This window comes from Heterocephalus glaber, unplaced genomic scaffold (assembly GCF_053883595.1).
Source record: "Heterocephalus glaber isolate CG9 unplaced genomic scaffold, H.glaber_assembly_v1.0 deba00000943, whole genome shotgun sequence".
Taxonomy (NCBI): Eukaryota; Metazoa; Chordata; class Mammalia; order Rodentia; family Bathyergidae; genus Heterocephalus; species Heterocephalus glaber.
In genome coordinates this window covers 5599611-5612800 of record NW_028258175.1, presented here as the reverse complement: position 1 = coordinate 5612800, position 13190 = coordinate 5599611, and the positions used below count along the sequence as shown (strand labels likewise).

General features: G+C 43.3%; 1 protein-coding gene across 5 annotated transcripts in view; it reads left to right on the top strand.

Moving 5' to 3' along the window:
• Nucleotides 1–13190, top strand: part of Prkcb (protein kinase C beta) — a 312724-nt gene that overhangs the window by 235802 nt on the left and 63732 nt on the right. The window lies entirely within an intron of this gene.

Below are 13190 nucleotides of genomic sequence, written 5' to 3'. Positions count from 1 at the left end.
TTACCAAAGTTGAGATTGTGTTGTAAGTATTCCTGACTTGTTTAGTGTTTTGGGCAGCCTTTTAATCCCTTTGTGTGCCACAAAGATGTTCAGTGTAAATCTCATACCATGAACTCAGGTGTACAAAAAATATAAATTTCTTCTCCATCTCTGAAACCGAAGCCAGAAATCTGGGAGTTATCCTTAAATTTCCCTATTTCCTTCATCCTTGACCTCACAGCCACCCCCTCCCCCGCCAAGCTCTGAACAACCCACGGTGAATCCTGCCAACTCCTCCCAAATACATCCCATGTCCACTAAACCTGCCCCACGTCTGCTAACACAGCCTACCTCTATTCTGCACCATGTGTCACTGGGGCCACTGCAGATCCTCCTCATTTGTTTCCCACTCTCAGCCTTGTTATCTGTAGTCAATATTCCTTCCATCTGGCAGCAGATGTAATTTTTAAAACTTAGGCTAACTCAAGGTCAAGGTGCCCTCCCGCCCAGAACCCTCCGGTGACTTCCATCACAGAATAAATTCTCTGCTAAGTTTTTGGCTCCCATTGCCTTTTATAATCTAACTTTCGTTCTCTGCTTGACACTTTCTTTTTTTTCTTTTTCTTTTCCCTATCACCCTTTTTTTTTATGCTACTCCATTATACTTAATCCTCTCATGGAATCCATCATTGGGTGATACTTTGCTTATTTCCTTTTTGGTGTATCCCTCTTTCTTTGTAAGATTTAAGTTCCAGAAGAGAATGGATCTTCTGTGCTGTGACTACCACTCCACTGTATTTTTAGGGCTATGGATTGAATTCATTCACTGCCTAAATGGAAGGCATGCATTTTTCCTCTGCGGGTAGCCAGGTCGTCTGATATGATGGAATAAAGAATCTGAGACGCTTGGAATGAGAATAGGGAGTAAGGACACTCAGTGATATTGTGGAGCAGCCCTGAAGTCTGAAAGGTTAGAAAATATGTAGCTGACACTGGTCCACAACATTGTGTGATTTTTTTTTCCCAGCAGCTCTGAGCAGCTTGGGCGTCAGGATGGAGAAGGAGCTGTTGAGTTTGAGCTAAGGGTGGAGATTAGCAGTCACTGGACCAGAAGATCAGGGTGCAAGGAGCTGGGGATTCTGGAAGAGGGATGACCGCTGCAGATCCATGGAGCATGGGCTGTAGTGGGTGTTCAGCAAAAGAGTATTAAACAAGTGATTGAAAATAGTACCGTGCCTGGGTCAGAAGGAAATCTAGCAGGAAGAGGCTCATCATCTGAGTAGGAGAGAAGATGCCTAGAGGCTTGGGGGTGAGAGACAAGTGAGTGAGTCAAGATAGTTGAAATATTAGGAAGAATGGAAACATTTGACTTTCAGAGAAGGAGCAGTTTCTCTGATCACAAAGCAGAGATCAGCCTAGTGAGGAAGGGATTCTAATAGGCAGAGTCATTTTTTCTTTCTCTCTCTCTCTTCTCTCTTTCTCTCCTTCCCTTCCTCCCTCCCTTCCTTCCTTCCTTTTGGTTGTTGGTTTTGTTCTCTCTTTGCAGCACTGTGGATTAAGCCCAGGTGCTCACAATGCTAGGTATGGTTTCTACCACTGAATGGCCTCAGCTCCACCCCTTTAAATTTAGGTTTTGCGGAGATAAAATCCCACTATGCAGTCCAAGCTGGCCTTGAACTTGTGATCCTCTTGCATCCGCCTTCCAAGTGCTGGGATTACCGGTGTGTGCTACCATGCCCAGCGACTGAGCAGGTTTTAAAATTTAAACTTTTAAACTGGGTGCAGTGGCGCACCTCTGTAGTCCCAGCCAGTTGGGAGGCTGAGGCAGGAGTTGAGCCCAGGGGTTTGAGGCCAACCTGGGCAACATCGTGAGACCCCAACTCAAAGAAAAAATTTATGCATATATTTTTCTTATTTACATACATATTAAGATAGCGTTATTGAGATATAATTCACAAATCACTCTACCCACATAAGGGGTACGATCCAGTGGTTTTGATTGTGTTCCCACACTTGTGTAATCATCAGCACAGTTAGTTTTAGAACATTTTCATCATCTATAAAAGAAACTTCATAACCATTAATAGTTATGCCTCATTGCTCTCCCCAGTTTTGTTTTTACTAAGTCTTGTATTCACATGGTTCATAATTGAAATTATATTAAAGGAATAGCATCGAGGTCTTGCTCCCACCCAAGTTCACCTCTTTCTGTGACCACTTGCTGCCACTGTCTCTGTATGTGAAGTTCAGTTCATTTAACTTGCTCCTTTCCAGTCTCTGTCCTAATTTAACATTCTTATTTCTGTTCTCATTAACGCAGAAGTCAGCGTCCTGTGCACGTGTGTTTGATCACTTAACAGTATAGGTTGGAGAATTTTTTATAGAGGAATGGATACTCCTGAGGGCTTTGTGGAAAAGATCAGAGTGGGGAGGGTAGGAGAATGGATCACTGGGGAATAGGGAGGGAATATGAGAGAATAGATCCTATGTTTCCATAGTAACTGTGATAATAATCGAGAGTTCTCTTCCAAGCTATGGATGTAGCATCAGATAAATCATAGGGGAAAACAACAGCATGTCATGAAAGCAAAATAGAGTAACAAACACCTCTGTGATCCTTTAAAACATCTAGTAATCCTATGCACCTCTAGTTTTGGCAATCATAGTTTTAAATGAATGTAGTTTCAAATTTGAATGCCCACTTTGAACATTTTGCACAGCCTGGTAAGGTACAGAGACCAAATTCCTTAGACAGAAGAGCTCGCAGCAGTGGTCGGCTCGTTCCCTTCTGAAGATGAAAGAGACCAGCCTTGGGGTTCACAAGGTTCCCTGGATCAGATCTGGCCCAGAAAAACAGGCCCTGAAGCACTGTAATAATTTGCAGAGTAACTAGGGAGTGACACACGCATTTTGTTAAGATCTGTGAAAATGAAACAAAGGAGAAAGTGAGTGTGAAGGCCATTATTCCAAATGTGTTGGCCCCATTTAAAAGACTTTCCAAAGAAGAGCATCCGGAGAGGTGGCTCTCTTGGACAGTGAGGGGGCGTCTTCCAGAAAGGGTGTCCTAGTGGAGCAGGCCTCGCTAGCCTGTCTGGCTTACCTGGAGACAGGTGCTTCCTAGGACTTTTATGCTAGAGCATTGGATGCATTATTTATTCATAATTATTTGACCCTGCTTTTTAGAGTTTCATTCTCCACCCTCTATTTTTTTATGATTCTTTCAACTTTTAACTTTAGCTTTGCCAAACTCTGTACCTTTCAGAGATTTAATCTCTGTGGTGGTTGAAATTTTCTGGAGTTGAAACTACACTGTCTGTCCGTCCATCTATCATCTATCTGCATATATAGTTGGGCAATTTGTGTTGTCCAGTGGATTATACAGGTTGACCTTATAAAGTAAACACAGCAAGTAATCCACAAAGTATACACACAAATACAACTCTTTACAGTGTAGATTTGGTGCCTGTCATCCTAATGTGCTGCTATAATAAACATATATTAAATATTTAATTAATGGTAGTATTGCTTGTCTCCTGAGATTTCATCTGTGCTTGTGGTGATGTTTTGTGTGATCTACATCTTTTTAAAAAGTTATACCGGTGAGTTTGAAAGAAAGCTTTCTTATCCTCTTATTCTGCTGACTCCTGGCTGTGGAAGGGAATACACTAGTATGGGCATAGGACAGAGCTGGGGGAGGCAGCCAGCGTGCTGTTACAGGGATAGATCTGCAGGCATGAAGAAGCTCAAACCCAATAGCACAAAGATCTATGCAGAATGATGTTTATTGGAACATACTTGATAATAGGAAAAATTGAAATTGTTCCTATAATGTGAAGGTTAAATATATAATGGTGCACCCAAGCTACATTCAAAAGAATGAAGCATCTTCCTTTCATGCACATATTCTCTCTCTCTCTCTTTCTCTCATCATGGAAGGATTTATACAATGTCAAGAAATAGTAATAACAAAAAACAAACATTGTGATTAGTAACATGAAATATGATGTATGTAGACTAAATGCCTTTATGTAATGTATTCATGATCCCTACTCTCATTTACCTTTTCCTCCAGTATTATATTTTTTAAAAAACAAAGAAATTGAAAGAATTTTACAATGAGCATCCACAACACCTATCACATGGATTCTAAAATTAATATTTGACTATATTTGCTTTATCACATATGTATCCATACATTCACCTGTCTTGCTACCAGTCCACTTTTCATGGATCTCAAAGCTAGTTATTAGACCTCAGTACACTTTACACCTAAACTGCCAGGCATGATGGTGCATGCCTGTAATCCCAGCACTCGAGAGGCTGAGGCAGGAGGACTGACATGAGTTCAAGGTCAGGATGGACTACACAGTGAGTTCAAAGCCAGCCTGAGCTACAGACCCTGTCTCAAAAAACAAAAACAAAAACAAAAATCTTCCCAACTTTATATCTAAACTCATCAGCACATAAACCATTAGGTAGGACTCAATATTTTTAATGATTTTAAGGTGAAATTTACGTACAAGAAAATGCATTTTCAGTGTGCCATTCTGTGAATTTTGAAAGATGCATACTTTAGAATACAGTGGGGTGTAAACATGAATAAAAGATCGCACTATCAGATGTAAAGTGCAGCTGTGATGAGCTACAGGAGCCTGCCAGAGTGTGACTTGCCCGACTCAGTCAGGGAAGGCTTTGCTGAGAAAGTGGCTTGAGCTCTGTCTAAAGGATGAGTTGGCTAATAAGCAGAGGGGAGGGAGTAGATGGAAAATATCAGGATGTCTTTTTCTTTCTGGTTCCCACCCCAAAACAAGCTTGATTACTCTGTGTGGCAGCCAGGGTGCCAAGGTCCTTTCAGTGGGGAGGATTCTACTGCTGTAACAAACAGACCCCAAAGGTACACTGCCTCGGGTACAGTAGAAGTTTAATATTCATTCACCTCACAGTCTAAGATGAGTGTTCCCGGCCCCACCCACTCGCTCCATATGGTGATTAAAGATGAGAATCCTTCCATCTTATATGGCTCCATTAATCCTTAGGGCCCTGTTTTTCTCTGCATTGAGTGTGGAGGGGGAAGAGAGGAAGGAGGAGGCACAAGCTGCTTCTTAAATGTCTTTGTTCTGGGAGTAAAACCCATGATGTCTGCCCACGGGCCATCAGAGAAACCATAGTCCCATGGCCACACCTCAACACAGGGAGGCCGGGAGCTCAGTTCAGGTAGGCAGTGAGTGGCCTCCAGTATATTCCCTGCTTTTTGGCTCTGGTTGGAATTTTTCATAGCAACACAAGGGACCTTCTGACTTTTCCCTTTATAACTCCCAATTTGTCTCACCCCACAAACAAGAAACTTGAAGCGCCTCTTCTCTGTGACATTTCCTTGTGTTCAAATCATGGAACATGCCAGGTGTTAGTGCTGCCTTTCCTGAAGCATAGCATAAGCCAGGAATAAATCAAGTAGGAAGAAGCCAGCAGCTTATGAAATTAAAGGAAAAAGTCCCTAGAGACTAGGTGCCTAGGTATTGCATTTATTGTTTTTTTTTAAATCCTATCCCATTCCGTGGTTGTGTTTGCATTTCATATCATCTAAAATCAAAAGCAGAGAGGTGAGAAGAAAACCATTAAGCTTCTTCTAGTGCTTGACTTTCCTGGAAGAATGCCCCAGTGCCTGACTGTTACTAAGAAGGCCACTGAGAGTTAGCTGATGCCTTCTTCCACTGAGGTTCCCCTCGGAGACTTAGCATCCGGGACCCACTCTCTCAGGTGCTAGCTCAAAATTCAGACTGAGCCAGAGTTGACTACAGCCATGGCCAAGCTTCCCAATAGCAATCAGGGAGGAACCTGTTTATTTTTTTACCATCTCTATGTCTCCTTTTAAGGAAGATGTTTTTCTTTAAATTGACTTTAAATTGACTTCATTTTCGTCTTCTTAGCATGGCCATAACCAATAATATATGTAAAACTACAGGTTTGATATACCAGTTATATATTTTAGTGTGCTTTAGAGGACCTATTACAAGAGTGATAATTTCGTCCTTGTGCTGCCAGTAGTACCAATATTACATTTTGTGACAAACTGTCTTAAATGCTTATGCTCACATGAAGATTTGACCCCTTGATTTCTACTCTGTTTTGAAGAACATGAAGCCCTTAGCTATGAGTTTTGTGCATGTATGTAAAGTATGGAAAGTCCCTGGTCTTGCCACTCCTCCTTAGCCTTCCTTTACAGCAGGGGCATGTTCCACATTTCCTACGTTCTTAAACATCTTCCCCATGATCTTGACGTTGCTCCTCCCTCCTTTGCTCTGAATAGATCCAAAGGGTCAAACTGCACTTGTGAGATTTGTGCCTCTTGTTCTTCCCTGCCCACTCATTCCTTATCCTTTTGCACAGTGAATCCCCCCAGCCACTTTCTGTTATCCTGTCCAGGTTATCAGTCATCTCCTTACCATCCCTGTCCAGATCTGACACAAGGCTTGTTGGCTCATGTATGAGAACAGAGTGCAGGCCCAAAGGAACAGGAATCGGGACTTGGACTGAAATCCATCCCCACACCACAGTGGCAAGTGGTGAGCACTTTTATACTAATTGCCCACTGATAGGCATGAGTAATGATTCATTTATTCAAGAAGTACTTATTGAGCATCTGCTATGTACCAGGCACTCTTAAATAGAGAAGTGAATAAAACAGATGAAAATATCTGTGCCTCCTCCTCGGTTAGACTTGGTGGTGCACACCTATAATCCCGACACTGTGGGAGACCGAGGCAGACGGATGGAGAGTTTCAGTCTAGCCTGAGCAAGTTAATAAGTTAGAGGGACCCTGTCTGGAAAGAAAAAAGGCTGGAGATGTAGCTCAGTGTGAAGACCCTGGGATCAACCCCAGCACCACTAACTAACTAACTAACTAGTACTAAATATCTGCCTTCATGAATGTATAGGCTCTTGGTGGTGGTGGTGATGGTGAAGATGTATTACCTAACGTTTTTTGAGTCTTTACTATGTGTCAGGCTCTGTTCTAAGTGCTCTGTGTGGGAAACCTCACATTTCTTCTATAATGTTGCTAGTTTTACCCCTATGTTACAGATGGGGAGGAGGAAGAGACCCAAAACGTTGGAACGACTTGCTAAAGTCCCAAGTTCGTCAATGTTGTTTAGTGGATGAAATTATGATTTGGTGCTCTTGTTTGCTTGGTACCTGGCACATATAAAACACCCGAGAGTCTGGGAGGTTAACCATCCTCCCTGCTTTCTCTTCTTTCCCACTGAGTGTCAGGAAGAGGTTGCGTGTCGTGTTTTTTGTCCTGAGCTGCCATCACTGGACAAACTGGCCACTGTGACGATGGGGTTGGGACCTTCTGTCCTCTCTCGTCACGTCACTCTGCCCGCACTGGTCACCCGTCCCTGTCGAGTACCTGCTGGAACTCCGAGCTAAGAGCAAGTCTCCTGAGAGGGCCCATGAGAAGGACCTCCGTCCTCCATCCTGCAGGCACTGCCCTTCCCAGCCTCTTGGGATCCTCCCCGTCTCAGAGACATTTCTGGCACATGCAGTCTCTCCGCAGAGGGTTCCTTTTAGGCCCTCAACCTCCATTCTTCTAACACTCACTGCTGCGCCGCCGTCCCACCCAGCCCTCTCCCACTCCCACTCTCCTGATTGTCCCTGATGTTTATGGAACCTGCACCAATTGCCGGAGACCATGCTGCGGATTTACATGCATTGCACCGTATAGTTGTCATCACGATTCTGTGAGGTAGCTACTGATAATAACCTTACGATACCTACACAGAAATTGTAAATCAGAGGTTAAGTGAATTCTGCAAGATCACATGGCTGGGAAGAGGCAGGGTCAGGACTTGAAACCTGGATTTGTGATTCCAGTTTCCTCTTCCCATTTCTAACAGCACACATCTCCACTTTGGGCTCTGCATGTCTCCCAAGCCACTAGTCTTCTTTCTTCTTCTTGTCTCTCTCAATCATTTGAAACAGCATTTACAAAACAACTAGAAGAGCTGCATAATGACATTTGTGGTTTCCTCCTTCCTCTATGAAAAAGTTCAGAATGATATCTTATGATTGCACTGGTATAGAGGCAAACATACTAATATTACATATTAAAACATTTCCTTCTGCCTTAAAGTTGTTTTTTCCATATGATTTTAAAGAAAATCAATGCTTCTATGAACCCCTGAAAGGGCAGTGGAGCCTAAGGGCTGTGCCTGGTATACTCAGTGGAAAAGTCACCCTGGTTTCGACAGCAGCTTCTGTCCCAGTAGCCTGTCCCTGGCCACCTTCAGCTCACTCCCAGAGGTCAGGGGTCACTAGGGTGCTCTGAAGGCACAAGAGAACAGTCCAGACCTCCAAGCTTCAGACAACAGTGCCTTCTGCTGGAGCCAAGCTCAGCACTGAGTTTCAGACAGGAAGCAATTGCCTGAGGAGATTAAAAGGCAGTTCAATTCGTGCCAGTAGCTAAGGTCTTCTCTAAAGTCTTTGAGCTCCAGTTGTGGGAGTCTATCCTAATTTTAATCTCATTAGTGCTATGTACACACACACACACACACACACACACACACACACACACACACACACGACACGGTTATATAATCCTACACCCAAAAGCACTTCCCTTTACTCCAATCCGCTTTGCTGTCTTCCTGCACCATATGGTGAATTCCTTTATCACATGGTTCACAGATAGCTGCGAGTCTTTGCTACCTGTTCCCTTAATCCTCTTCCAGAGAACCTTTTGACATTTGCTGTCTGATCCGGGGTTCCTGCCTTCTCTTTGAATCCATCCCAATTATGGCACCTTCCCCTCCGCTCCCAAACTTTCATATGCAGTTCTGATTGCAGCACGGTTTTGCCAGCTCATCTTTCCCAAATCACTTTCCTCTGCTTCCCAGGCCTCTCTTCAGTGAAGTGATCTGCTGCTTTTCTACCGCTCCTTTGCTCCTCAGCAGATAGTAAATCATTGTAAAGACCATTTTCCTCAATTAAATTAACCTCACAATGAAAATGAAAATATCAGGAATTCAGGGTTTACAACTCTCCACCTGCTGCAAGTAGGTGATCGTGCCAGAGTAAGTGGGGGCGTACTGAGTGGACATATGTGGCTCCTTTCTGTGTCTCTCACAATGCCCAAAGGCAGGAAGTGCAGTCTGGGTGCGATAAATTGAAGGAGCCCAACTGCCAGGTGTCTCTCAGGAGCCTTCAACCCTTCACCTTGCTCTTCGCTGTGGTCTCTATGGAGATGCATCTGTGCCACCTCTTAGCCTTGTCACTTCTCAAGTCTCCATGTCTAACTCCCAAATCTCAAATACCCTCTAAGTCCAAGATCCAAGAAGGAGAGGCTGATGGGCCCACCCCTGTGGCTCAGGGATCCATATTCCATTAGCTGTACCCATGGACGAGAGTCACTTTCTCATGTCAGGAAGGGTGACAGGAACAGTCTCTCTAGACAGAAGATGTATGGGAAATTTCTAGAAGAGAAGGAAGAAAGTGACTGTCCTGCCTGGTACACAGGCCAAAATAGGAGTTGTCTTTAAGTCTGCGTCTTATTTAAGATATTACCTGATTCTTTGCAGCAAATATCATCAAGTTAAGTTAAGTCCTTTTCCTGAGGAGCCAGGTAGCGCTTATTAACATGGAAGCTGTCTCATGGTTCCTGGCACCTTCTGCATATCTATCTTCACTGCATCCCTACACACTAGTCCAGAAATCCATAGTCCTCTTAAAGTGAACCCCAACAGCAGAGCCTTTCCGTAATATTCTCTAGAACAAACATCATAACATGAACTTGTAGATTGTAATTCTGTTAGTCACTTTCCCATCACTAGTACAGAATCCCCAACTCCCACAACTTAAAGAAAGGAAGATTTATTTTGGCTCACAGTTTCACTGGGTTCAGTCCCTGGTTAGCTGGCAGCAAGGCAGAAATGGCATGGTGAAAAGGCATGGCAGTGGAAGCCAGGAAGCAGAGAGAGAAGAGGAGGAGCCACAGAAAGAATCCACTCTTCCAGGTCACACCCCCAGAACATGTTCCTTCTCACCAGGCCCCACCTCTGAGTGGCACAGTTGGCAACGAACTCACTAATGGACTAATCCACTCTTGAGTAAAACACCTCCATGATCCAGTCACTCCAAGATCCCACTTTGGACCTCAAGAGTTTTGGGGGACCTTTTAGATCTAAACCATAACAGTTACCATCCAACACTCATGGTGCATATTTTGGATGTACACATGTGGATGGCTCCTAGGATTAAAAGTGCCATAGTTGGTTTCAATCCTCCATGGCCCTCCTCCAGTGTCACCTTATGTCCTAATGTCCCTGAACACCTCTGCAGGGATTGATAATATATGTTGAACACTAGAAACTCATCTGAGTGTTTTACATGTGTTGCTCATTTTGTTTGCACAACAGTCTTAGGAGGTAGATGAGATAACAGAGGCTCAGAGCGGGGAACAACTTGTAGTCAGGCAGCATGGAGGTAGTTTGAGCCCTGGGAGCTACACAGCCTCCGCTGTGCCCAGTGTGATCCATTCTGGCCCTGGAGAAACCGCAGTCTCTGCTAGCAGTGGTCTGCACCACCCACAACCAAGCCAGCCTTGTGCTCACACACAGATCAGATTATGGAGAAACAGGCTTTCTTTGTGCAACCTAATTGTTGAAATGAATGACAGACCCTTAAGGATTTCATTTCATAATCTTTTTGGTAAAAGCAATCAATTACTGGCTTGTTTTCCCAGAAACACAGTCAAATTAAATCAGCTTTTATTTTAACCATCTAGCTTTGTCAAATTTAACATATGACTCAAGGAAATTTGTGTAAGCCATACATGTCACCGAGGTTTATTGTGTTGTATTTATTTTTTAGGCATTTCTGTGGATTTTTTTCTTACAGTGAGAACACTTAGGATCACCACTGGTGAATTTCACGTAGACAACATGGTGTCATTAACCAGAGTCCCCATGCCATACATTACATCTCTAGTGCTCATTCATCTTAGTATTGCAAGTTTATAGCCTCTGACCAACATCTCCCCATTCCCACACCCCTCCAGCCCTTGGTAATGAGCATTCTATTCTGTTTCTCCAAGTTTGACTGTTTCAGATGCTCCATATAAGTGAGATCCTGCAGTGTTAGTCTTTCTGTGCCTGGCTTATTTCATTTAGCATAAGGTCCTCCAAGTTCACCAATGTATATTTTTAGCTCCGAAAAACCCCTTTAATAGCTCAAATGGATGCTTATCAGTTTTATTAATGTCAATAGAGTTGGTACAGCCCTGAGTGCTGTTATAGTAGTTCTTTCACATTTCTTATTAGAACCCAATTAAATAGTTTTACTAGACTCAATCAAACATCTTCATTTAGAACACGGTGCTAAGTGTCTCAGGCTAAAGTCTCCTTGTTGCCTCTCCTCCCCTTTGCCAGTAGTTGCTGTGAGTCACCCCTTCTGTTGGCATAGTGACATTTGCTTAACAAAAGCAAGTCTGAAGGGGCCACAGGCGGCCAGGCCGAACACATGTCCATTCTTCACTTCCTTTTGCACTTCCATGGTCTTCTGTTAGTGGGCAAAAATACAACTTGATTAAATCGAAGGTGTGACAGGGCATCATTTTAAAGGCTTTATATCTGAATGTGCCTGCTGTCCTGACCTCTGAAATGAAAACTCAGCTTATCTTTCACATAGATCTGTGCCTTTATCATCTATAGTGAGATTTTTTAAATACGGAAGACCTTACATAATAAATAGCCAAGTTATAGCATCTGAGTTGATCTGCATGCTGGGTATTGCTGCTCCTCTTTTTGTCAAGCCAACCTGAAGATTGTATCCAGGAAGTGATTCAGTCCCACCCAGCTTTACTCGGTTAACTCTATTAACTCCCAAGTAGCATCATTTCCCCATTGTACTACTTTTCAATTTTTCCTTAAGTATGTATTCACTAAGTGAAGTCTATTCAGCTGCTTGCTCCAAAACAAGCTATTAGAAGCCTGAAATCATTTCTAGACTACTCACTTCCTCCTTGCTGCTAGAGGCAAATGGACTGATCTCCTCAAGCCACATGACTTTGTATTAAACTAGTAGGGCCACAATCCAATGCAAAATTTAGACATACTATGCTTAGAAAATTTAACCATAAGAGAGAATTAGAATTAGGGCCTTCAAAATAATCTACATTGTGTCTGGTGAAATTTAAAGTTGGGAGAGCCTTAGAAGTTGAGAATTCACAAACAACCATGGTGAACCATGTATTGTTACTATATGTTAAGCCTCTAATCTTGGATCGTGGCCCTATGAATCGATGGACTGGTGTCTATATTTTACTCGCACATCCAGAATGCTGTAAGATCTGGGTGGAGCAGATTTCCAGGGAAGGTGAGGTTACTTTAGCCCCTCAGCACTTCATCCTTGGTCCATTCTGAAGGAGGGGCTTGGTAAGTCTGCATTTCAGACAAGATGGATCTAGGGGCCTGGAAAGTAGGGTATGTAGTTCTTCTCTCCCTCTCCAAGGTTGGTAAATGCTCTGCTGGTTCCACAGGAAGTTCCTGCCTGTAACTGGGCATGTGGATCCCTGAGGGAGGATCCTCTTCATCCCTCCTGGAGAGCTTGGGTCCATCCCTACTTCTGAGAAGACAAGAAGACTTCACCTTTTATTCTCAGCCTTGCATTAGGGCCTCCTACATCATAGATTTCACAGAAATATTGGTTTTTCCTACTCATTTTCTTCCTTTCCCTTTTCCATGTATAGAGAATGTGGGGAAGAACCCCTTATACCCATGGAAGGAATTAGAACGTCTTTCTTATTCTCTGTGAATGTGCCTTTGTTTCAATGCTTACGTCTCGCTGGGTGCCACACACTGAGCTTTGCCTGGGTTAATGTCATTTGATCTTACAAGAGCCTTGTGAGGGAGAGACTGATCATTATTTGTCTTTCTTAGATGAGGGAACTGCGGCTCAAAGAGGCTGAGAAACTTGCCCGAGAATACAGAGTATTCAGAGTATACGGTAGAGTCAGGATTTGAACGCATGATTCCAGAGTCTGAACTTGTACTACTGTGATTTTACAATTCTCACTAGATACAAGCTTCCAGATCACTAGACTCAGCTGGTACCATAATCTCATTCTTACATGGCAAAGATTGTCAGGCTACCTACCTACCATGTTATATAGATGAGGATGCTAAAATGAACAGTCATGCTAGAACCAGGCCACACTC